This window comes from Tenebrio molitor, unplaced genomic scaffold, assembly GCF_963966145.1.
Source record: "Tenebrio molitor unplaced genomic scaffold, icTenMoli1.1 SCAFFOLD_97, whole genome shotgun sequence".
In the NCBI taxonomy this organism is placed as follows: domain Eukaryota; kingdom Metazoa; phylum Arthropoda; class Insecta; order Coleoptera; family Tenebrionidae; genus Tenebrio; species Tenebrio molitor.
In genome coordinates this window covers 12,374-38,015 of record NW_027184318.1, presented here as the reverse complement: position 1 = coordinate 38,015, position 25,642 = coordinate 12,374, and positions in this window count along the sequence as shown.

Here is a 25,642-nt window from a genome sequence, read left to right as displayed (position 1 = left end):
AACGACGCTAGACCAGGTTACAGCCGCTCTCAAAAGAGAATTCTCCATGTCCGACCTCGGAGAATTGCGGAACTTTCTTGGAATAAGTATCACCCGGAACGACAACGAGATGGGACTCTCTCAATTCGGATATATTAAGAAATTGCTGACTCGATTTGGCATGCAAGATTGCAAGGGTGCAAAAACTCCGATGGATGCAAAAATTCAACCCGAGCAAGTTGAACCTGCAGATTGCATCGTTGATACAAAACCATATCGCGAATTAATAGGGTGTCTGATGTATCTTATGCTTTGTACGAGGCCCGATTTAAGTGCTGCTTTAAATTTTTACAGTCGCTTTCAAGCAAACGCAACCGACAAGCAGTGGGTTGAGGCGAAGCGTATGCTCCGATACCTGAAGGATACTCAACATTTTGGGCTGATTTACCGCAGGCAGACAGCTCCAGTCCTCGCAGCTTACGCAGACTCAGACTGGGCAGGATCCTTAGACAGAAAATCCACTACGGGATTTTTACTGCAAGTCCATGGAAACGTCGTCTGCTGGTCGACGAAGAAACAGAACACGGTGGCTCTCTCATCCACGGAAGCGGAGTATGTCGCCTTGGCATGCGCTGCTGCTGAGCTTGTATGGCTCAGAAATCTCCTCCGGGACATGCACGTCACCTACGAGGATTCCACCATCATGTTCGAAGACAACCAATCCTGCATACACTTGCTGAGCAAGTACGAGCACCGAAGGATGAAACACCTAGACGTCAAGTACCACTTTGTCCGGGATTTGGCAATGAGCAAAATCATCGATGTCAAGTATATACCATCGAATGAGCAGAGGGCGGATATCTTGACAAAAGGATTACCACGAACTTCTTTCGAAAAATTAAGATTGCTTATTGGAGTAAAAGAAACTCAAACTTAGATACATCCATAAGTTTCTTTTTTGAGAGTAAAATTACTTTTGTTTTCGCCACTCAACATTTTTTGTTGCTATTGTCGAAATGACCTATTGTAATTGTTGTAATATTAACGTAGAGATTATTTGCATTATATAGAGCTTTAATTGTGGGGGAGTGTTGAGAAAGGCAATTAAAGTAGGTTTATATTGTGTTTTGTTTTAGTCTCTAAGGTTTCTATGTACAACAAAAATAACAATTAATTAAAATAAAACCTTTTCAAGAGTTCACACTCACAACAAAATTTCTGCCTCGAAAACTTCTGGTTAAGAAAATCGCATGAGATGTAGAAACTTACGTATTTTTAGAAAATTTAATAATTTCCGGCCGAAACCGTACCTTTCACGAGTTATAATTGAAACTTACGTCTTTTCAGAAATTTATGAATTTCCTGCCCAAACCGTACATTTCTTGAGTTATAAAATTTCTGCCTCGAAAACTTCTGGTTAAGAAAATCCCATGAGATGTAGAAACTTACGTCTTTTTAGAAAATTTAATAATTTCCGGCCGAAACCGTACCTTTCACGAGTTATAATTGAAACTTACGTCTTTTCAGAAATTTAAGAATTTCCTGCCCAAACCGTACATTTCTTGAGTTATAAAATTTCTGCCTCGAAAACTTCTGGTTAAGAAAATAGCATGAGATGTAGAAACTAACGTCTTTTTAGAAAATTTAATAATTTCCGGCCGAAACCGTACCTTTCACGAGTTATAATTGAAACTTACGTCTTTTCAGAAATTTAAGAATTTCCTGCCCAAACCGTACATTTCTTGAGTTATAAAATTTCTGCCTCGAAAACTTCTGGTTAAGAAAATCGCATGAGATGTAGAAACTAACGTTTTTTTAGAAAATTTAATAATTTCCGGCCGAAACCGTACCTTTCACGAGTTATAATTGAAACTTACGTCTTTTCAGAAATTTAAGAATTTCCTGCCTAAACCGTACATTTCTTGAGTTATAAAATTTCTGCCTCGAAAACTTCTGGTTAAGAAAATCGCATGAGGTGTAGAAACTTACGTCTTTTTAGAAAATTTAATAATTTCCGGCCGAAACCGTACCTTTCACGAGTTATAATTGAAACTTACGTCTTTTCAGAAATTTAAGAATTTCCTGCCTAAACCGTACATTTCTTGAGTTATAAAATTTCTGCCTCGAAAACTTCTGGTTAAGAAAATCGCATGAGATGTAGAAACTAACGTCTTTTTAGAAAATTTAATAATTTCCGGCCGAAACCGTACCTTTCACGAGTTATAATTGAAACTTACGTCTTTTCAGAAATTTATGAATTTCCTGCCCAAACCGTAGGTACATTTCTTGAGTTATAAAATTTCTGCCTCGAAAACTTCTGGTTAAGAAAATCGCATGAGATGTAGAAACTAACGTGTTTTTAGAAAATTTAATAATTTCCGGCCGAAACCGTACCTTTCACGAGTTATAATTGAAACTTACGTCTTTTCAGAAATTTATGAATTTCCTGCCCAAACCGTACATTTCTTGAGTTATAAAATTTCTGCCTCGAAAACTTCTGGTTAAGAAAATCGCATGAGATGTAGAAACTTACGTCTTTTTAGAAAATTTAATAATTTCCGGCCGAAACCGTACCTTTCACGAGTTATAATTGAAACTTACGTCTTTTCAGAAATTTAAGAATTTCCTGCCCAAACCGTACATTTCTTGAGTTATAAAATTTCTGCCTCGAAAACTTCTGGTTAAGAAAATAGCATGAGATGTAGAAACTAACGTCTTTTTAGAAAATTTAATAATTTCCGGCCGAAACCGTACCTTTCACGAGTTATAATTGAAACTTACGTCTTTTCAGAAATTTATGAATTTCCTGCCCAAACCGTACATTTCTTGAGTTATAAAATTTCTGCGTCGAAAACTTCTGGTTAAGAAAATCGCATGAGATGTAGAAACTTACGTATTTTTAGAAAATTTAATAATTTCCGGCCGAAACCGTACCTTTCACGAGTTATAATTGAAACTTACGTCTTTTCAGAAATTTATGAATTTCCTGCCCAAACCGTACATTTCTTGAGTTATAAAATTTCTGCCTCGAAAACTTCTGGTTAAGAAAATCCCATGAGATGTAGAAACTTACGTCTTTTTAGAAAATTTAATAATTTCCGGCCGAAACCGTACCTTTCACGAGTTATAATTGAAACTTACGTCTTTTCAGAAATTTATGAATTTCCTGCCCAAACCGTACATTTCTTGAGTTATAAAATTTCTGCCTCGAAAACTTCTGGTTAAGAAAATCGCATGAGATGTAGAAACTTACGTCTTTTTAGAAAATTTAATAATTTCCGGCCGAAACCGTACCTTTCACGAGTTATAATTGAAACTTACGTCTTTTCAGAAATTTAAGAATTTCCTGCCCAAACCGTACATTTCTTGAGTTATAAAATTTCTGCCTCGAAAACTTCTGGTTAAGAAAATAGCATGAGATGTAGAAACTAACGTCTTTTTAGAAAATTTAATAATTTCCGGCCGAAACCGTACCTTTCACGAGTTATAATTGAAACTTACGTCTTTTCAGAAATTTAAGAATTTCCTGCCCAAACCGTACATTTCTTGAGTTATAAAATTTCTGCCTCGAAAACTTCTGGTTAAGAAAATCGCATGAGATGTAGAAACTAACGTTTTTTTAGAAAATTTAATAATTTCCGGCCGAAACCGTACCTTTCACGAGTTATAATTGAAACTTACGTCTTTTCAGAAATTTAAGAATTTCCTGCCTAAACCGTACATTTCTTGAGTTATAAAATTTCTGCCTCGAAAACTTCTGGTTAAGAAAATCGCATGAGGTGTAGAAACTTACGTCTTTTTAGAAAATTTAATAATTTCCGGCCGAAACCGTACCTTTCACGAGTTATAATTGAAACTTACGTCTTTTCAGAAATTTAAGAATTTCCTGCCTAAACCGTACATTTCTTGAGTTATAAAATTTCTGCCTCGAAAACTTCTGGTTAAGAAAATCGCATGAGATGTAGAAACTAACGTCTTTTTAGAAAATTTAATAATTTCCGGCCGAAACCGTACCTTTCACGAGTTATAATTGAAACTTACGTCTTTTCAGAAATTTATGAATTTCCTGCCCAAACCGTAGGTACATTTCTTGAGTTATAAAATTTCTGCCTCGAAAACTTCTGGTTAAGAAAATCGCATGAGATGTAGAAACTAACGTGTTTTTAGAAAATTTAATAATTTCCGGCCGAAACCGTACCTTTCACGAGTTATAATTGAAACTTACGTCTTTTCAGAAATTTATGAATTTCCTGCCCAAACCGTACATTTCTTGAGTTATAAAATTTCTGCCTCGAAAACTTCTGGTTAAGAAAATAGCATGAGATGTAGAAACTAACGTCTTTTTAGAAAATTTAATAATTTCCGGCCGAAACCGTACCTTTCACGAGTTATAATTGAAACTTACGTCTTTTCAGAAATTTATGAATTTCCTGCCCAAACCGTACATTTCTTGAGTTATAAAATTTCAGCCTCGAAAACTTCTGGTTAAGAAAATAGCATGAGATGTAGAAACTAACGTCTTTTTAGAAAATTTAATAATTTCCGGCCGAAACCGTACCTTTCACGAGTTATAATTGAAACTTACGTCTTTTCAGAAATTTAAGAATTTCCTGCCCAAACCGTACATTTCTTGAGTTATAAAATTTCTGCCTCGAAAACTTCTGGTTAAGAAAATCGCATGAGATGTAGAAACTAACGTTTTTTTAGAAAATTTAATAATTTCCGGCCGAAACCGTACCTTTCACGAGTTATAATTGAAACTTACGTCTTTTCAGAAATTTAAGAATTTCCTGCCTAAACCGTACATTTCTTGAGTTATAAAATTTCTGCCTCGAAAACTTCTGGTTAAGAAAATCGCATGAGGTGTAGAAACTTACGTCTTTTTAGAAAATTTAATAATTTCCGGCCGAAACCGTACCTTTCACGAGTTATAATTGAAACTTACGTCTTTTCAGAAATTTAAGAATTTCCTGCCTAAACCGTACATTTCTTGAGTTATAAAATTTCTGCCTCGAAAACTTCTGGTTAAGAAAATCGCATGAGATGTAGAAACTAACGTCTTTTTAGAAAATTTAATAATTTCCGGCCGAAACCGTACCTTTCACGAGTTATAATTGAAACTTACGTCTTTTCAGAAATTTATGAATTTCCTGCCCAAACCGTAGGTACATTTCTTGAGTTATAAAATTTCTGCCTCGAAAACTTCTGGTTAAGAAAATCGCATGAGATGTAGAAACTAACGTGTTTTTAGAAAATTTAATAATTTCCGGCCGAAACCGTACCTTTCACGAGTTATAATTGAAACTTACGTCTTTTCAGAAATTTATGAATTTCCTGCCCAAACCGTACATTTCTTGAGTTATAAAATTTCTGCCTCGAAAACTTCTGGTTAAGAAAATAGCATGAGATGTAGAAACTAACGTCTTTTTAGAAAATTTAATAATTTCCGGCCGAAACCGTACCTTTCACGAGTTATAATTGAAACTTACGTCTTTTCAGAAATTTATGAATTTCCTGCCCAAACCGTACATTTCTTGAGTTATAAAATTTCTGCCTCGAAAACTTCTGGTTAAGAAAATCGCATGAGATGTAGAAACTTACGTCTTTTTAGAAAATTTAATAATTTCCGGCCGAAACCGTACCTTTCACGAGTTATAATTGAAACTTACGTCTTTTCAGAAATTTAAGAATTTCCTGCCCAAACCGTACATTTCTTGAGTTATAAAATTTCTGCCTCGAAAACTTCTGGTTAAGAAAATAGCATGAGATGTAGAAACTAACGTCTTTTTAGAAAATTTAATAATTTCCGGCCGAAACCGTACCTTTCACGAGTTATAATTGAAACTTACGTCTTTTCAGAAATTTATGAATTTCCTGCCCAAACCGTACATTTCTTGAGTTATAAAATTTCTGCCTCGAAAACTTCTGGTTAAGAAAATCGCATGAGATGTAGAAACTTACGTCTTTTTAGAAAATTTAATAATTTCCGGCCGAAACCGTACCTTTCACGAGTTATAATTGAAACTTACGTCTTTTCAGAAATTTAAGAATTTCCTGCCTAAACCGTACATTTCTTGAGTTATAAAATTTCTGCCTCGAAAACTTCTGGTTAAGAAAATCGCATGAGGTGTAGAAACTTACGTCTTTTTAGAAAATTTAATAATTTCCGGCCGAAACCGTACCTTTCACGAGTTATAATTGAAACTGTCGTCTTTTCAGAAATTTAAGAATTTCCTGCCCAAACCGTAGGTACATTTCTTGAGTTATAAAATTTGTTGAGAAAGGCAATTAAAGTAGGTTTATATTGTGTTTTGTTTTAGTCTCTAAGGTTTCTATGTACAACAAAAATAACAATTAATTAAAATAAAACCTTTTCAAGAGTTCACACTCACAACAGGTTATGGGCCCAGTGAGCGCAGTTCGCGACGAGTAATAAGAGTCATAAGTAAATTAACGAACTTAAAAATACGCGTAATTTGTTCTAACAACGTTCGATGGCCGACGACAAGAATAAGGTCCCTCTCTTCGACGGATCGAATTTTTCGAATTGGAAATTCCGCATGGAGACTCTGCTTGATGAACTCGACCTCCTGGACATCCTGGAAACACCGATGAATGCATCAGTGGAAGCCGTTGATGCCTCAGATATCACGGCACAAGATAAAGTAAAAAAGAAGGAGCAACTAAAGAAAAGGGATAAGAAGTGCAAGTCCCAGATTGTCCAACGAGTGGCCGACAGTCACTTGGAATATGTAAAGGACAAGGAAACTGCATTTGAAATTTGGACGGAACTGACAAATACATTTGAACGTCAAGGTTTGGCAGGTCAGTTACTACTACGAAAAGAGCTTCTGTTGATGAAATATAGCCCCGCGAAGGAAACGTTGGAGGCTCATTTTCTCAAATTTGATCGAGTCATGCGTGATCTACGATCGACTGGTGCCAAGATGGAGGAACAAGACATCGTGTGCCATTTGCTCTTAACGATGCCTGGTGAATACGACTCCGTCGTCACGGCCCTGGAGACGCTCAGTTCAGAAAAACTCACCATGAGCTTTGTGAGGACTCGTCTGCGCGACGAGGACAGGAAACGGGAAGGCAAGCAGCGGAAAAGCAAGAATGAAACGCAGCCACCTTTGGCTTTTGCCACACCGGAAGGAACGAAACAGAAATGGAAAAATGAACGAAGATGTCACAATTGTGGAAAATATGGTCATTATCGTTCAGAATGTAGACTAAATAAATCAAGAAGTGAACATCAACAAAAACAATTCAAAAGTAGGAATGCTAACGTAGCTACAAACAGTGCGTCAGATGAAGGCGAAAGTGAATTCTCAAATGAACACAGTTTCTCGGCTTACCTGAGTGGAAATGTGAAAAGCACGGTTTGGTGCCTTGACTCGGGAGCGTCCGAACATCTGGTAAAAAATGGCAACCATGTCAGTAATATACAGAAACTGGATCATCCTGTGTGCATTAAAATTGCCAAATCAGGTGTCACACTCAAAGCGGAAACATTTGGAGAATTTCGAGGCAAATCTGTTGTTGGAAATAAAGTCTACAATATTTATATTTCAAAAGTCCTTATCGTTCCAGGATTAGAAATCAATCTGTTATCAGTGCGGAAACTTGAGATGCAAGGACTTGCTGTTGTCTTTAAGCAAGGTTGCGGACGGATTCTCAAGGGAGACAAAATTATTGGTGTCGCACAATGCAAGAACAAACTGTACGAGCTCAAACTTCAGGAAAATGTTGAGGTGGCAAATCTCAGCAAGACTGACGGAAGTGGGAAACTTTGGCACCACAGGCTCGGGCATATAGGAAACAGCAAACTGCAAAAACTGTCACAGATTGTGGACGGGGTGACGATCTCTGCGAAGAATGCTGAAACTTCACCGTGTGACGTATGTGTAGGTGGAAAGCAAACGAAACTCCAGCACAAGGAAAAACGACCACGAACAAATAGACCACTGGAACTTGTACACAGTGATCTACTTGGACCTGTCACTCCAGAATCTCACGACAAAAAGAAATACATCTTAACCTTCATTGATGACTTTACACATTTCACTGTCGCCTATCCCATAAGTTCAAAAACTGAAATCCCTCGTTTTTTTAGAAAATATGAAGCCATGGCCACAGCTCATTTCAACCTTAAAATATCACGCTTCAGGTCTGATAATGGTCGTGAGTACATGACGAACGCACTCATGGAGCACTTCGAAAAACAGGGTATCCAGATGGAATGCACGGTTCCTTACACACCGGAACAAAATGGGGTCGCAGAGAGGCTGAACAGGACTATAGTGGAGAAGGCGAGATGTATGCTGCTGTCCAGCAACTTGCCAAAATCGTTTTGGACGGAAGCAGTCACCACAGCGGCTTTTCTGATAAATCGCTCTCCAACTGTAGCACTCGAGAACTGCACTCCGGCGGAAAAATGGTTTGGCTTTAAACCTAACCTTAAAAAGGTACGAATTTTCGGCTGCTTGGTATACCAACATATTCCAAAACAGTTAAACCCGAGGAAATTTGACACTCGAACACGGAAATGCATTCTCCTAGGCTACGCACCAAACGGCTACAGGCTCTGGCTGTTGGAAGAACGAAAAGTCGTAGTTGGGCATGACGTCATCTTCGATGAGGCTACGTTTCCATCACCCTATGGTAACGCTAATACGGCGGATCGGGAGGAGGATACGGAAGAAGAAGATGCGGAAGAAGAGGACACCGAAGAAAAGAAACTCGAAAATGAAGAACCCGATGAAGATGAAGAGGAAAATTGGAATGATGCGACGGAGACTCCGGGAGCGAAGACTCAAAAATTCACACCGACGCAGACAAGCTTACCAAGACGCTCTAGTCGAACTAAAAGGAAGCCCGAGTACTTCGACGAGTACACTGTCATAGCCTTGAACGCCGAGGCCTATGTGGACGAGGCACCCCTGGACTATGAGGATATCAAGAACCTAGAAGACAGAAAAAAATGGTACCAAGCTGTGTTGGAGGAATTGCGCGCATTGGATATTAACGAAACGTGGACTTACACGAAATTGCCACCTGGAAAAACGGCTATCAACAACAAGTGGGTGTTTCGACTGAAAAAGGACGCCAACGGAGAACCACAACGGTACAAGGCGAGGTTGGTGATAAAAGGTTGTTCACAAAAAAGGGGGATAGACTACGACGAAGTATACGCTCCTGTGGCAAGGTTGACAACCATAAGAACACTTCTCTCAGTAATCCACGAAAACAACCTACATGCGATGCAAATGGACGTGAAGAACGCCTTTCTTCACGGAAAACTGAAAGAAACAATCTACATGAAAGTTCCTGATGGAATCAACGGAAAAGACGGACTCGTGTGCAAGTTAAATCGCTCACTATATGGTCTTAAACAAGCACCTCGTGTTTGGAATGAACGGTTTGATACATTTATTAAAGGGATTCACTTCAAACAATCCCCACATGACCGTTGCCTGTATATAAAGATACAAAACGGCACAAAAATCTACCTCCTGCTGTATGTAGATGACATAATTTTGGCTGGAGACGACAAAACGACGCTAGACCAGGTTACAGCCGCTCTCAAAAGAGAATTCTCCATGTCCGACCTCGGAGAATTGCGGAACTTTCTTGGAATAAGTATCACCCGGAACGACAACGAGATGGGACTCTCTCAATTCGGATATATTAAGAAATTGCTGACTCGATTTGGCATGCAAGATTGCAAGGGTGCAAAAACTCCGATGGATGCAAAAATTCAACCCGAGCAAGTTGAACCTGCAGATTGCATCGTTGATACAAAACCATATCGCGAATTAATAGGGTGTCTGATGTATCTTATGCTTTGTACGAGGCCCGATTTAAGTGCTGCTTTAAATTTTTACAGTCGCTTTCAAGCAAACGCAACCGACAAGCAGTGGGTTGAGGCGAAGCGTATGCTCCGATACCTGAAGGATACTCAACATTTTGGGCTGATTTACCGCAGGCAGACAGCTCCAGTCCTCGCAGCTTACGCAGACTCAGACTGGGCAGGATCCTTAGACAGAAAATCCACTACGGGATTTTTACTGCAAGTCCATGGAAACGTCGTCTGCTGGTCGACGAAGAAACAGAACACGGTGGCTCTCTCATCCACGGAAGCGGAGTATGTCGCCTTGGCATGCGCTGCTGCTGAGCTTGTATGGCTCAGAAATCTCCTCCGGGACATGCACGTCACCTACGAGGATTCCACCATCATGTTCGAAGACAACCAATCCTGCATACACTTGCTGAGCAAGTACGAGCACCGAAGGATGAAACACCTAGACGTCAAGTACCACTTTGTCCGGGATTTGGCAATGAGCAAAATCATCGATGTCAAGTATATACCATCGAATGAGCAGAGGGCGGATATCTTGACAAAAGGATTACCACGAACTTCTTTCGAAAAATTAAGATTGCTTATTGGAGTAAAAGAAACTCAAACTTAGATACATCCATAAGTTTCTTTTTTGAGAGTAAAATTACTTTTGTTTTCGCCACTCAACATTTTTTGTTGCTATTGTCGAAATGACCTATTGTAATTGTTGTAATATTAACGTAGAGATTATTTGCATTATATAGAGCTTTAATTGTGGGGGAGTGTTGAGAAAGGCAATTAAAGTAGGTTTATATTGTGTTTTGTTTTAGTCTCTAAGGTTTCTATGTACAACAAAAATAACAATTAATTAAAATAAAACCTTTTCAAGAGTTCACACTCACAACAAAATTTCTGCCTCGAAAACTTCTGGTTAAGAAAATCGCATGAGATGTAGAAACTAACGTGTTTTTAGAAAATTTAATAATTTCCGGCCGAAACCGTACCTTTCACGAGTTATAATTGAAACTTACGTCTTTTCAGAAATTTATGAATTTCCTGCCCAAACCGTACATTTCTTGAGTTATAAAATTTCTGCCTCGAAAACTTCTGGTTAAGAAAATCGCATGAGATGTAGAAACTTACGTCTTTTTAGAAAATTTAATAATTTCCGGCCGAAACCGTACCTTTCACGGGTTATAATCGAAACTTACGTCTTTTCAGAAATTTAAGAATTTCCTGCCCAAACCGTACATTTCTTGAGTTATAAAATTTCTGCCTCGAAAATTTCTGGTTAAGAAAATAGCATGAGATGTAGAAACTTACGTCTTTTTAGAAAATTTAATAATTTCCGGCCGAAACCGTACCTTTCACGAGTTATAATTGAAACTTACGTCTTTTCAGAAATTTAAGAATTTCCTGCCCAAACCGTACATTTCTTGAGTTATAAAATTTCTGCCTCGAAAACTTCTGGTTAAGAAAATAGCATGAGATGTAGAAACTAACGTCTTTTTAGAAAATTTAATAATTTCCGGCCGAAACCGTACCTTTCACGAGTTATAATTGAAACTTACGTCTTTTCAGAAATTTATGAATTTCCTGCCCAAACCGTACATTTCTTGAGTTATAAAATTTCTGCCTCGAAAACTTCTGGTTAAGAAAATAGCATGAGATGTAGAAACTAACGTCTTTTTAGAAAATTTAATAATTTCCGGCCGAAACCATACCTTTCACGAGTTATAATTGAAACTTACGTCTTTTCAGAAATTTATGAATTTCCTGCCCAAACCGTACATTTCTTGAGTTATAAAATTTCTGCCTCGAAAACTTCTGGTTAAGAAAATCGCATGAGATGTAGAAACTTACGTCTTTTTAGAAAATTTTATAATTTCCGGCCGAAACCGTACCTTTCACGAGTTATAATTGAAACTGTCGTCTTTTCAGAAATTTAAGAATTTCCTGCCTAAACCGTAGGTACATTTCTTGAGTTATAAAATTTCTGCCTCGAAAACTTCTGGTTAAGAAAATCGCATGAGATGTAGAAACTTACGTCTTTTTAGAAAATTTAATAATTTCCGGCCGAAATCGTACCTTTCACGAGTTATAATTGAAACTTACGTCTTTTCAGAAATTTAAGAATTTCCTGCCTAAACCGTACATTTCTTGAGTTATAAAATTTCTGCCTCGAAAACTTCTGGTTAAGAAAATCGCATGAGATGTAGAAACTTACGTCTTTTTAGAAAATTTAATAATTTCCGGCCGAAACCGTACCTTGCACGGGTTATAATTTAAACTTACGTCTTTTCAGAAATTTAAGAATTTCCTGCCCAAACCGTACATTTCTTGAGTTATAAAATTTCTGCCTCGAAAATTTCTGGTTAAGAAAATAGCATGAGATGTAGAAACTTACGTCTTTTTAGAAAATTTAATAATTTCCGGCCGAAACCGTACCTTTCACGAGTTATAATTGAAACTTACGTCTTTTCAGAAATTTAAGAATTTCCTGCCCAAACCGTACATTTCTTGAGTTATAAAATTTCTGCCTCGAAAACTTCTGGTTAAGAAAATAGCATGAGATGTAGAAACTAACGTCTTTTTAGAAAATTTAATAATTTCCGGCCGAAACCGTACCTTTCACGAGTTATAATTGAAACTTACGTCTTTTCAGAAATTTATGAATTTCCTGCCCAAACCGTACATTTCTTGAGTTATAAAATTTCTGCCTCGAAAACTTCTGGTTAAGAAAATAGCATGAGATGTAGAAACTAACGTCTTTTTAGAAAATTTAATAATTTCCGGCCGAAACCGTACCTTTCACGAGTTATAATTGAAACTTACGTCTTTTCAGAAATTTATGAATTTCCTGCCCAAACCGTACATTTCTTGAGTTATAAAATTTCTGCCTCGAAAACTTCTGGTTAAGAAAATCGCATGAGATGTAGAAACTTACGTCTTTTTAGAAAATTTAATAATTTCCGGCCGAAACCGTACCTTTCACGAGTTATAATTGAAACTTACGTCTTTTCAGAAATTTAAGAATTTCCTGCCCAAACCGTACATTTCTTGAGTTATAAAATTTCTGCCTCGAAAACTTCTGGTTAAGAAAATAGCATGAGATGTAGAAACTAACGTCTTTTTAGAAAATTTAATAATTTCCGGCCGAAACCGTACCTTTCACGAGTTATAATTGAAACTTACGTCTTTTCAGAAATTTATGAATTTCCTGCCCAAACCGTACATTTCTTGAGTTATAAAATTTCTGCCTCGAAAACTTCTGGTTAAGAAAATCGCATGAGATGTAGAAACTTACGTCTTTTTAGAAAATTTAATAATTTCCGGCCGAAACCGTACCTTTCACGAGTTATAATTGAAACTTACGTCTTTTCAGAAATTTAAGCATATCCTGCCTAAACCGTACATTTCTTGAGTTATAAAATTTCTGCCTCGAAAACTTCTGGTTAAGAAAATCGCATGAGGTGTAGAAACTTACGTCTTTTTAGAAAATTTAATAATTTCCGGCCGAAACCGTACCTTTCACGAGTTATAATTGAAACTGTCGTCTTTTCAGAAATTTAAGAATTTCCTGCCCAAACCGTAGGTACATTTCTTGAGTTATAAAATTTCTGCCTCGAAAACTTCTGGTTAAGAAAATCGCATGAGATGTAGAAACTAACGTGTTTTTAGAAAATTTAATAATTTCCGGCCGAAACCGTACCTTTCACGAGTTATAATTGAAACTTACGTCTTTTCAGAAATTTATGAATTTCCTGCCCAAACCGTACATTTCTTGAGTTATAAAATTTCTGCCTCGAAAACTTCTGGTTAAGAAAATCGCATGAGATGTAGAAACTTACGTCTTTTTAGAAAATTTAATAATTTCCGGCCGAAACCGTACCTTTCACGAGTTATAATTGAAACTGTCGTCTTTTCAGAAATTTAAGAATTTCCTGCCCAAACCGTAGGTACATTTCTTGAGTTATAAAATTTCTGCCTCGAAAACTTCTGGTTAAGAAAATAGCATGAGATGTAGAAACTAACGTCTTTTTAGAAAATTTAATAATTTCCGGCCGAAACCGTACCTTTCACGAGTTATAATTGAAACTTACGTCTTTTCAGAAATTTATGAATTTCCTGCCCAAACCGTACATTTCTTGAGTTATAAAATTTCTGCCTCGAAAACTTCTGGTTAAGAAAATCGCATGAGATGTAGAAACTTACGTCTTTTTAGAAAATTTAATAATTTCCGGCCGAAACCGTACCTTTCACGAGTTATAATTGAAACTTACGTCTTTTCAGAAATTTATGAATTTCCTGCCCAAACCGTACATTTCTTGAGTTATAAAATTTCTGCCTCGAAAACTTCTGGTTAAGAAAATCGCATGAGATGTAGAAACTTACGTCTTTTTAGAAAATTTAATAATTTCCGGCCGAAACCGTACCTTTCACGAGTTATAATTGAAACTGTCGTCTTTTCAGAAATTTAAGAATTTCCTGCCCAAACCGTAGGTACATTTCTTGAGTTATAAAATTTCTGCCTCGAAAACTTCTGGTTAAGAAAATAGCATGAGATGTAGAAACTAACGTCTTTTTAGAAAATTTAATAATTTCCGGCCGAAACCGTACCTTTCACGAGTTATAATTGAAACTTACGTCTTTTCAGAAATTTATGAATTTCCTGCCCAAACCGTACATTTCTTGAGTTATAAAATTTCTGCCTCGAAAACTTCTGGTTAAGAAAATCGCATGAGATGTAGAAACTTACGTATTTTTAGAAAATTTAATAATTTCCGGCCGAAACCGTACCTTTCACGAGTTATAATTGAAACTTACGTCTTTTCAGAAATTTAAGAATTTCCTGCCCAAACCGTACATTTCTTGAGTTATAAAATTTCTGCCTCGAAAACTTCTGGTTAAGAAAATAGCATGAGATGTAGAAACTTACGTCTCTTTAGAAAATTTAATAATTTCCGGCCGAAACCGTACCTTTCACGAGTTATAATTGAAACTTACGTCTTTTCAGAAATTTAAGAATTTCCTTCCCAAACCGTACATTTCTTGAGTTATAAAATTTCTGCCTCGAAAACTTCTGGTTAAGAAAATCGCATGAGATGTAGAAACTTACGTATTTTTAGAAAATTTAATAATTTCCGACCGAAACCGTACCTTTCACGAGTTATAATTGAAACTTACGTCTTTTCAGAAATTTAAGAATTTCCTGCCCAAACCGTACATTTCTTGAGTTATAAAATTTCTGCCTCGAAAACTTCTGGTTAAGAAAATAGCATGAGATGTAGAAACTTACGTCTCTTTAGAAAATTTAATAATTTCCGGCCGAAACCGTACCTTTCACGAGTTATAATTGAAACTTACGTCTTTTCAGAAATTTAAGAATTTCCTTCGCAAACCGTACATTTCTTGAGTTATAAAATTTCTGCCTCGAAAACTTCTGGTTAAGAAAATCGCATGAGATGTAGAAACTTACGTATTTTTAGAAAATTTAATAATTTCCGGCCGAAACCGTACCTTTCACGAGTTATAATTGAAACTTACGTCTTTTCAGAAATTTAAGAATTTCCTGCCCAAACCGTACATTTCTTGAGTTATAAAATTTCTGCCTCGAAAACTTCTGGTTAAGAAAATAGCATGAGATGTAGAAACTTACGTCTCTTTAGAAAATTTAATAATTTCCGGCCGAAACCGTACCTTTCACGAGTTATAATTGAAACTGTCGTCTTTTCAGAAATTTAAGAATTTCCTGCCCAAACCGTAGGTACATTTCTTGAGTTATAAAATTTCTGCCTCGAAAACTTCTGGTTAAGAAAATCGCATGAGATGTAGAAACTTACGTCTTTTTAGAAAATTTAATAATTTCCGGCCGAAACCGTAGGTACCTTTCACGAGTTATAATTGAAACTTACGTCTTTTCAGAAATTTAAGAATTTCCTTCCCAAACCGTACATTTCTTGAGTTATAAAATTTCTGCCTCGAAAACTTCTGGTTAAGAAAATCGCATGAGATGTAGAAACTTACGTATTTTTAGAAAATTTAATAATTTCCGGCCGAAACCGTACCTTTCACGAGTTATAATTGAAACTTAAGTCTTTTCAGAAATTTAAGAATTTCCTGCCCAAACCGTACATTTCTTGAGTTATAAAATTTCAGCCTCGAAAACTTCTAGTTAAGAAAATCGCATGAGATGTAGAAACTTACGTATTTTTAGAAAATTTAATAATTTCCGACCGAAACCGTACCTTTCACGAGTTATAATTGAAACTTACGTCTTTTCAGAAATTTAAGAATTTCCTGCCTAAACCGTACATTTCTTGAGTTATAAAATTTCTGCCTCGAAAACTTCTGGTTAAGAAAATCGCATGAGATGTAGAAACTTACGTCTTTTTAGAAAATTTAATAATTTCCGGCCGAAACCGTACCTTTCACGAGTTATAATTGAAACTTACGTCTTTTCAGAAATTTAAGAATTTCCTTCCCAAACCGTACATTTCTTGAGTTATAAAATTTCTGCCTCGAAAACTTCTGGTTAAGAAAATCGCATGAGATGTAGAAACTTACGTATTTTTAGAAAATTTAATAATTTCCGGCCGAAACCGTACCTTTCACGAGTTATAATTGAAACTTACGTCTTTTCAGAAATTTAAGAATTTCCTGCCCAAACCGTACATTTCTTGAGTTATAAAATTTCTGCCTCGAAAACTTCTGGTTAAGAAAATAGCATGAGATGTAGAAACTTACGTCTTTTTAGAAAATTTAATAATTTCCGGCCGAAACCGTACCTTTCACGAGTTATAATTGAAACTGTCGTCTTTTCAGAAATTTAAGAATTTCCTGCCCAAACCGTAGGTACATTTCTTGAGTTATAAAATTTCTGCGTCGAAAACTTCTGGTTAAGAAAATCGCATGAGATGTAGAAACTTACGTATTTTTAGAAAATTTAATAATTTCCGACCGAAACCGTACCTTTCACGAGTTATAATTGAAACTTACGTCTTTTCAGAAATTTAAGAATTTCCTGCCCAAACCGTACATTTCTTGAGTTATAAAATTTCTGCCTCGAAAACTTCTGGTTAAGAAAATAGCATGAGATGTAGAAACTTACGTCTCTTTAGAAAATTTAATAATTTCCGGCCGAAACCGTACCTTTCACGAGTTATAATTGAAACTGTCGTCTTTTCAGAAATTTAAGAATTTCCTGCCCAAACCGTAGGTACATTTCTTGAGTTATAAAATTTCTGCCTCGAAAACTTCTGGTTAAGAAAATAGCATGAGATGTAGAAACTAACGTCTTTTTAGAAAATTTAATAATTTCCGGCCGAAACCGTACCTTTCACGAGTTATAATTGAAACTTACGTCTTTTCAGAAATTTATGAATTTCCTGCCCAAACCGTACATTTCTTGAGTTATAAAATTTCTGCCTCGAAAACTTCTGGTTAAGAAAATCGCATGAGATGTAGAAACTTACGTATTTTTAGAAAATTTAATAATTTCCGGCCGAAACCGTACCTTTCACGAGTTATAATTGAAACTTACGTCTTTTCAGAAATTTAAGAATTTCCTGCCCAAACCGTACATTTCTTGAGTTATAAAATTTCTGCCTCGAAAACTTCTGGTTAAGAAAATAGCATGAGATGTAGAAACTTACGTCTCTTTAGAAAATTTAATAATTTCCGGCCGAAACCGTACCTTTCACGAGTTATAATTGAAACTTACGTCTTTTCAGAAATTTAAGAATTTCCTTCCCAAACCGTACATTTCTTGAGTTATAAAATTTCTGCCTCGAAAACTTCTGGTTAAGAAAATCGCATGAGATGTAGAAACTTACGTATTTTTAGAAAATTTAATAATTTCCGGCCGAAACCGTACCTTTCACGAGTTATAATTGAAACTTACGTCTTTTCAGAAATTTAAGAATTTCCTTCCCAAACCGTACATTTCTTGAGTTATAAAATTTCTGCCTCGAAAACTTCTGGTTAAGAAAATCGCATGAGATGTAGAAACTTACGTATTTTTAGAAAATTTAATAATTTCCGGCCGAAACCGTACCTTTCACGAGTTATAATTGAAACTTACGTCTTTTCAGAAATTTAAGAATTTCCTGCCCAAACCGTACATTTCTTGAGTTATAAAATTTCAGCCTCGAAAACTTCTAGTTAAGAAAATCGCATGAGATGTAGAAACTTACGTATTTTTAGAAAATTTAATAATTTCCGACCGAAACCGTACCTTTCACGAGTTATAATTGAAACTTACGTCTTTTCAGAAATTTAAGAATTTCCTGCCTAAACCGTACATTTCTTGAGTTATAAAATTTCTGCCTCGAAAACTTCTGGTTAAGAAAATCGCATGAGATGTAGAAACTTACGTCTTTTTAGAAAATTTAATAATTTCCGGCCGAAACCGTACCTTTCACGAGTTATAATTGAAACTTACGTCTTTTCAGAAATTTAAGAATTTCCTTCCCAAACCGTACATTTCTTGAGTTATAAAATTTCTGCCTCGAAAACTTCTGGTTAAGAAAATCGCATGAGATGTAGAAACTTACGTATTTTTAGAAAATTTAATAATTTCCGGCCGAAACCGTACCTTTCACGAGTTATAATTGAAACTTACGTCTTTTCAGAAATTTAAGAATTTCCTGCCCAAACCGTACATTTCTTGAGTTATAAAATTTCTGCCTCGAAAACTTCTGGTTAAGAAAATAGCATGAGATGTAGAAACTTACGTCTTTTTAGAAAATTTAATAATTTCCGGCCGAAACCGTACCTTTCACGAGTTATAATTGAAACTGTCGTCTTTTCAGAAATTTAAGAATTTCCTGCCCAAACCGTAGGTACATTTCTTGAGTTATAAAATTTCTGCGTCGAAAACTTCTGGTTAAGAAAATCGCATGAGATGTAGAAACTTACGTATTTTTAGAAAATTTAATAATTTCCGGCCGAAACCGTACCTTTCACGAGTTATAATTGAAACTTACGTCTTTTCAGAAATTTATGAATTTCCTGCCCAAACCGTACATTTCTTGAGTTATAAAATTTCTGCCTCGAAAACTTCTGGTTAAGAAAATCCCATGAGATGTAGAAACTTACGTATTTTTAGAAAATTTAATAATTTCCGGCCGAAACCGTACCTTGCACGGGTTATAATTGAAACTTACGTCTTTTCAGAAATTTAAGAATTTCCTGCCCAAACCGTACATTTCTTGAGTTATAAAATTTCTGCCTCGAAAACTTCTGGTTAAGAAAATAGCATGAGATGTAGAAACTAACGTCTTTTTAGAAAATTTAATAATTTCCGGCCGAAACCGTACCTTTCACGAGTTATAATTGAAACTTACGTCTTTTCAGAAATTTATGAATTTCCTGCCTAAACCGTACATTTCTTGAGTTATAAAATTTCTGCCTCGAAAACTTCTGGTTAAGAAAATCGCATGAGATGTAGAAACTTACGTCTTTTTAGAAAATTTAATAATTTCCGGCCGAAACCGTACCTTGCACGGGTTATTATTGAAACTTACGTCTTTTCAGAAATTTAAGAATTTCCTGCCCAAACCGTAGGTACATTTCTTGAGTTATAAAATTTCTGCCTCGAAAACTTCTGGTTAAGAAAATCGCATGAGATGTAGAAACTAACGTGTTTTTAGAAAATTTAATAATTTCCGGCCGAAACCGTACCTTTCACGAGTTATAATTGAAACTTACGTCTTTTCAGAAATTTATGAATTTCCTGCCTAAACCGTACATTTCTTGAGTTATAAAATTTCTGCCTCGAAAACTTCTGGTTAAGAAAATCGCATGAGATGTAGAAACTTACGTCTTTTTAGAAAATTTAATAATTTCCGGCCGAAATCGTACCTTTCACAAGTTATAATTGAAACTTACGTCTTTTCAGAAATTTAAGAATTTCCTGCCTAAACCGTACATTTCTTGAGTTATAAAATTTCTGCCTCGAAAACTTCTGGTTAAGAAAATCGCATGAGATGTAGAAACTTACGTCTTTTTAGAAAATTTAATAATTTCCGGCCGAAACCGTACCTTTCACGAGTTATAATTGAAACTGTCGTCTTTTCAGAAATTTAAGAATTTCCTGCCTAAACCGTAGGTACATTTCTTGAGTTATAAAATTTCTGCCTCGAAAACTTCTGGTTAAGAAAATCGCATGAGATGTAGAAACTTACGTCTTTTTAGAAAATTTAATAATTTCCGGCCGAAATCGTACCTTTCACGAGTTATAATTGAAACTTACGTCTTTTCAGAAATTTAAGAATTTCCTGCCTAAACCGTACATTTCTTGAGTTATAAAATTTCTGCCTCGAAAACTTCTGGTTAAGAAAATCGCATGAGATGTAGAAACTTACGTCTTTTTAGAAAATTTAATAATTTCCGGCCGAAACCGTACCTTTCACGAGTTATAATTGAAACTTACGTCTTTTCAGAAATTTATGAATTTCCTGCCCAAACCGTACATTTCTTGAGTTATAAAATTTCTGCCTCGAAAACTTCTGGTTAAGAAAATCGCATGAGATGTAGAAACTTACGTCTTTTTAGAAAATTTAATAATTTCCGGCCGAAACCGTACCTTTCACGAGTTATAATTGAAACTGTCGTCTTTTCAGAAATTTAAGAATTTCCTGCCCAAACCGTAGGTACATTTCTTGAGTTATAAAATTTCTGCCTCGAAAACTTCTGGTTAAGAAAATAGCATGAGATGTAGAAACTAACGTCTTTTTAGAAAATTTAATAATTTCCGGCCGAAACCGTACCTTTCACGAGTTATAATTGAAACTTACGTCTTTTCAGAAATTTATGAATTTCCTGCCCAAACCGTACATTTCTTGAGTTATAAAATTTCTGCCTCGAAAACTTCTGGTTAAGAAAATCGCATGAGATGTAGAAACTTACGTATTTTTAGAAAATTTAATAATTTCCGGCCGAAACCGTACCTTTCACGAGTTATAATTGAAACTTACGTCTTTTCAGAAATTTAAGAATTTCCTGCCCAAACCGTACATTTCTTGAGTTATAAAATTTCTGCCTCGAAAACTTCTGGTTAAGAAAATAGCATGAGATGTAGAAACTTACGTCTCTTTAGAAAATTTAATAATTTCCGGCCGAAACCGTACCTTTCACGAGTTATAATTGAAACTGTCGTCTTTTCAGAAATTTAAGAATTTCCTGCCCAAACCGTAGGTACATTTCTTGAGTTATAAAATTTCTGCCTCGAAAACTTCTGGTTAAGAAAATCGCATGAGATGTAGAAACTTACGTCTTTTTAGAAAATTTAATAATTTCCGGCCGAAACCGTAGGTACCTTTCACGAGTTATAATTGAAACTTACGTCTTTTCAGAAATTTAAGAATTTCCTTCCCAAACCGTACATTTCTTGAGTTATAAAATTTCTGCCTCGAAAACTTCTGGTTAAGAAAATCGCATGAGATGTAGAAACTTACGTCTTTTTAGAAAATTTAATAATTTCCGGCCGAAATCGTACCTTTCACGAGTTATAATTGAAACTTACGTCTTTTCAGAAATTTAAGAATTTCCTGCCTAAACCGTACATTTCTTGAGTTATAAAATTTCTGCCTCGAAAACTTCTGGTTAAGAAAATCGCATGAGATGTAGAAACTTACGTCTTTTTAGAAAATTTAATAATTTCCGGCCGAAACCGTACCTTTCACGAGTTATAATTGAAACTTACGTCTTTTCAGAAATTTATGAATTTCCTGCCCAAACCGTACATTTCTTGAGTTATAAAATTTCTGCCTCGAAAACTTCTGGTTAAGAAAATCGCATGAGATGTAGAAACTTACGTCTTTTTAGAAAATTTAATAATTTCCGGCCGAAACCGTACCTTTCACGAGTTATAATTGAAACTGTCGTCTTTTCAGAAATTTAAGAATTTCCTGCCCAAACCGTAGGTACATTTCTTGAGTTATAAAATTTCTGCCTCGAAAACTTCTGGTTAAGAAAATAGCATGAGATGTAGAAACTAACGTCTTTTTAGAAAATTTAATAATTTCCGGCCGAAACCGTACCTTTCACGAGTTATAATTGAAACTTACGTCTTTTCAGAAATTTATGAATTTCCTGCCCAAACCGTACATTTCTTGAGTTATAAAATTTCTGCCTCGAAAACTTCTGGTTAAGAAAATCGCATGAGATGTAGAAACTTACGTATTTTTAGAAAATTTAATAATTTCCGGCCGAAACCGTACCTTTCACGAGTTATAATTGAAACTTACGTCTTTTCAGAAATTTAAGAATTTCCTGCCCAAACCGTACATTTCTTGAGTTATAAAATTTCTGCCTCGAAAACTTCTGGTTAAGAAAATCGCATGAGATGTAGAAACTTACGTCTTTTTAGAAAATTTAATAATTTCCGGCCGAAACCGTACCTTTCACGGGTTATAATCGAAACTTACGTCTTTTCAGAAATTTAAGAATTTCCTGCCCAAACCGTACATTTCTTGAGTTATAAAATTTCTGCCTCGAAAACTTCTGGTTAAGAAAATAGCATGAGATGTAGAAACTAACGTCTTTTTAGAAAATTTAATAATTTCCGGCCGAAACCGTACCTTTCACGAGTTATAATTGAAACTTACGTCTTTTCAGAAATTTATGAATTTCCTGCCCAAACCGTACATTTCTTGAGTTATAAAATTTCTGCCTCGAAAACTTCTGGTTAAGAAAATCGCATGAGATGTAGAAACTTACGTATTTTTAGAAAATTTAATAATTTCCGGCCGAAACCGTACCTTTCACGAGTTATAATTGAAACTTACGTCTTTTCAGAAATTTAAGAATTTCCTGCCCAAACCGTACATTTCTTGAGTTATAAAATTTCTGCCTCGAAAACTTCTGGTTAAGAAAATCGCATGAGATGTAGAAACTTACGTCTTTTTAGAAAATTTAATAATTTCCGGCCGAAACCGTACCTTTCACGGGTTATAATCGAAACTTACGTCTTTTCAGAAATTTAAGAATTTCCTGCCCAAACCGTACATTTCTTGAGTTATAAAATTTCTGCCTCGAAAACTTCTGGTTAAGAAAATAGCATGAGATGTAGAAACTAACGTCTTTTTAGAAAATTTAATAATTTCCGGCCGAAACCGTACCTTTCACGAGTTATAATTGAAACTTACGTCTTTTCAGAAATTTATGAATTTCCTGCCCAAACCGTACATTTCTTGAGTTATAAAATTTCTGCCTCGAAAACTTCTGGTTAAGAAAATCGCATGAGATGTAGAAACTTACGTCTTTTTAGAAAATTTAATAATTTCCGGCCGAAACCGTACCTTTCACGAGTTATAATTGAAACTGTCGTCTTTTCAGAAATTTAAGAATTTCCTGCCTAAACCGTAGGTACATTTCTTGAGTTATAAAATTTCTGCCTCGAAAACTTCTGGTTAAGAAAATCGCATGAGATGTAGAAACTTACGTCTTTTTAGAAAATTTAATAATTTCCGGCCGAAATCGTACCTTTCACGAGTTATAATTGAAACTTACGTCTTTTCAGAAATTTAAGAATTTCCTGCCTAAACCGTACATTTCTTGAGTTATAAAATTTCTGCCTCGAAAACTTCTGGTTAAGAAAATCGCATGAGATGTAGAAACTTACGTCTTTTTAGAAAATTTAATAATTTCCGGCCGAAACCGTACCTTTCACGAGTTATAATTGAAACTTACGTCTTTTCAGAAATTTATGAATTTCCTGCCCAAACCGTACATTTCTTGAGTTATAAAATTTCTGCCTCGAAAACTTCTGGTTAAGAAAATCGCATGAGATGTAGAAACTTACGTCTTTTTAGAAAATTTAATAATTTCCGGCCGAAACCGTACCTTTCACGAGTTATAATTGAAACTGTCGTCTTTTCAGAAATTTAAGAATTTCCTGCCCAAACCGTAGGTACATTTCTTGAGTTATAAAATTTCTGCCTCGAAAACTTCTGGTTAAGAAAATAGCATGAGATGTAGAAACTAACGTCTTTTTAGAAAATTTAATAATTTCCGGCCGAAACCGTACCTTTCACGAGTTATAATTGAAACTTACGTCTTTTCAGAAATTTATGAATTTCCTGCCCAAACCGTACATTTCTTGAGTTATAAAATTTCTGCCTCGAAAACTTCTGGTTAAGAAAATCGCATGAGATGTAGAAACTTACGTATTTTTAGAAAATTTAATAATTTCCGGCCGAAACCGTACCTTTCACGAGTTATAATTGAAACTTACGTCTTTTCAGAAATTTAAGAATTTCCTGCCCAAACCGTACATTTCTTGAGTTATAAAATTTCTGCCTCGAAAACTTCTGGTTAAGAAAATAGCATGAGATGTAGAAACTTACGTCTCTTTAGAAAATTTAATAATTTCCGGCCGAAACCGTACCTTTCACGAGTTATAATTGAAACTGTCGTCTTTTCAGAAATTTAAGAATTTCCTGCCCAAACCGTAGGTACATTTCTTGAGTTATAAAATTTCTGCCTCGAAAACTTCTGGTTAAGAAAATCGCATGAGATGTAGAAACTTACGTCTTTTTAGAAAATTTAATAATTTCCGGCCGAAACCGTAGGTACCTTTCACGAGTTATAATTGAAACTTACGTCTTTTCAGAAATTTAAGAATTTCCTTCCCAAACCGTACATTTCTTGAGTTATAAAATTTCTGCCTCGAAAACTTCTGGTTAAGAAAATCGCATGAGATGTAGAAACTTACGTATTTTTAGAAAATTTAATAATTTCCGGCCGAAACCGTACCTTTCACGAGTTATAATTGAAACTTACGTCTTTTCAGAAATTTAAGAATTTCCTGCCCAAACCGTACATTTCTTGAGTTATAAAATTTCAGCCTCGAAAACTTCTAGTTAAGAAAATCGCATGAGATGTAGAAACTTACGTATTTTTAGAAAATTTAATAATTTCCGACCGAAACCGTACCTTTCACGAGTTATAATTGAAACTTACGTCTTTTCAGAAATTTAAGAATTTCCTGCCTAAACCGTACATTTCTTGAGTTATAAAATTTCTGCCTCGAAAACTTCTGGTTAAGAAAATCGCATGAGATGTAGAAACTTACGTCTTTTTAGAAAATTTAATAATTTCCGGCCGAAACCGTACCTTTCACGAGTTATAATTGAAACTTACGTCTTTTCAGAAATTTAAGAATTTCCTTCCCAAACCGTACATTTCTTGAGTTATAAAATTTCTGCCTCGAAAACTTCTGGTTAAGAAAATCGCATGAGATGTAGAAACTTACGTATTTTTAGAAAATTTAATAATTTCCGGCCGAAACCGTACCTTTCACGAGTTATAATTGAAACTTACGTCTTTTCAGAAATTTAAGAATTTCCTGCCCAAACCGTACATTTCTTGAGTTATAAAATTTCTGCCTCGAAAACTTCTGGTTAAGAAAATAGCATGAGATGTAGAAACTTACGTCTTTTTAGAAAATTTAATAATTTCCGGCCGAAACCGTACCTTTCACGAGTTATAATTGAAACTGTCGTCTTTTCAGAAATTTAAGAATTTCCTGCCCAAACCGTAGGTACATTTCTTGAGTTATAAAATTTCTGCGTCGAAAACTTCTGGTTAAGAAAATCGCATGAGATGTAGAAACTTACGTATTTTTAGAAAATTTAATAATTTCCGGCCGAAACCGTACCTTTCACGAGTTATAATTGAAACTTACGTCTTTTCAGAAATTTATGAATTTCCTGCCCAAACCGTACATTTCTTGAGTTATAAAATTTCTGCCTCGAAAACTTCTGGTTAAGAAAATCCCATGAGATGTAGAAACTTACGTCTTTTTAGAAAATT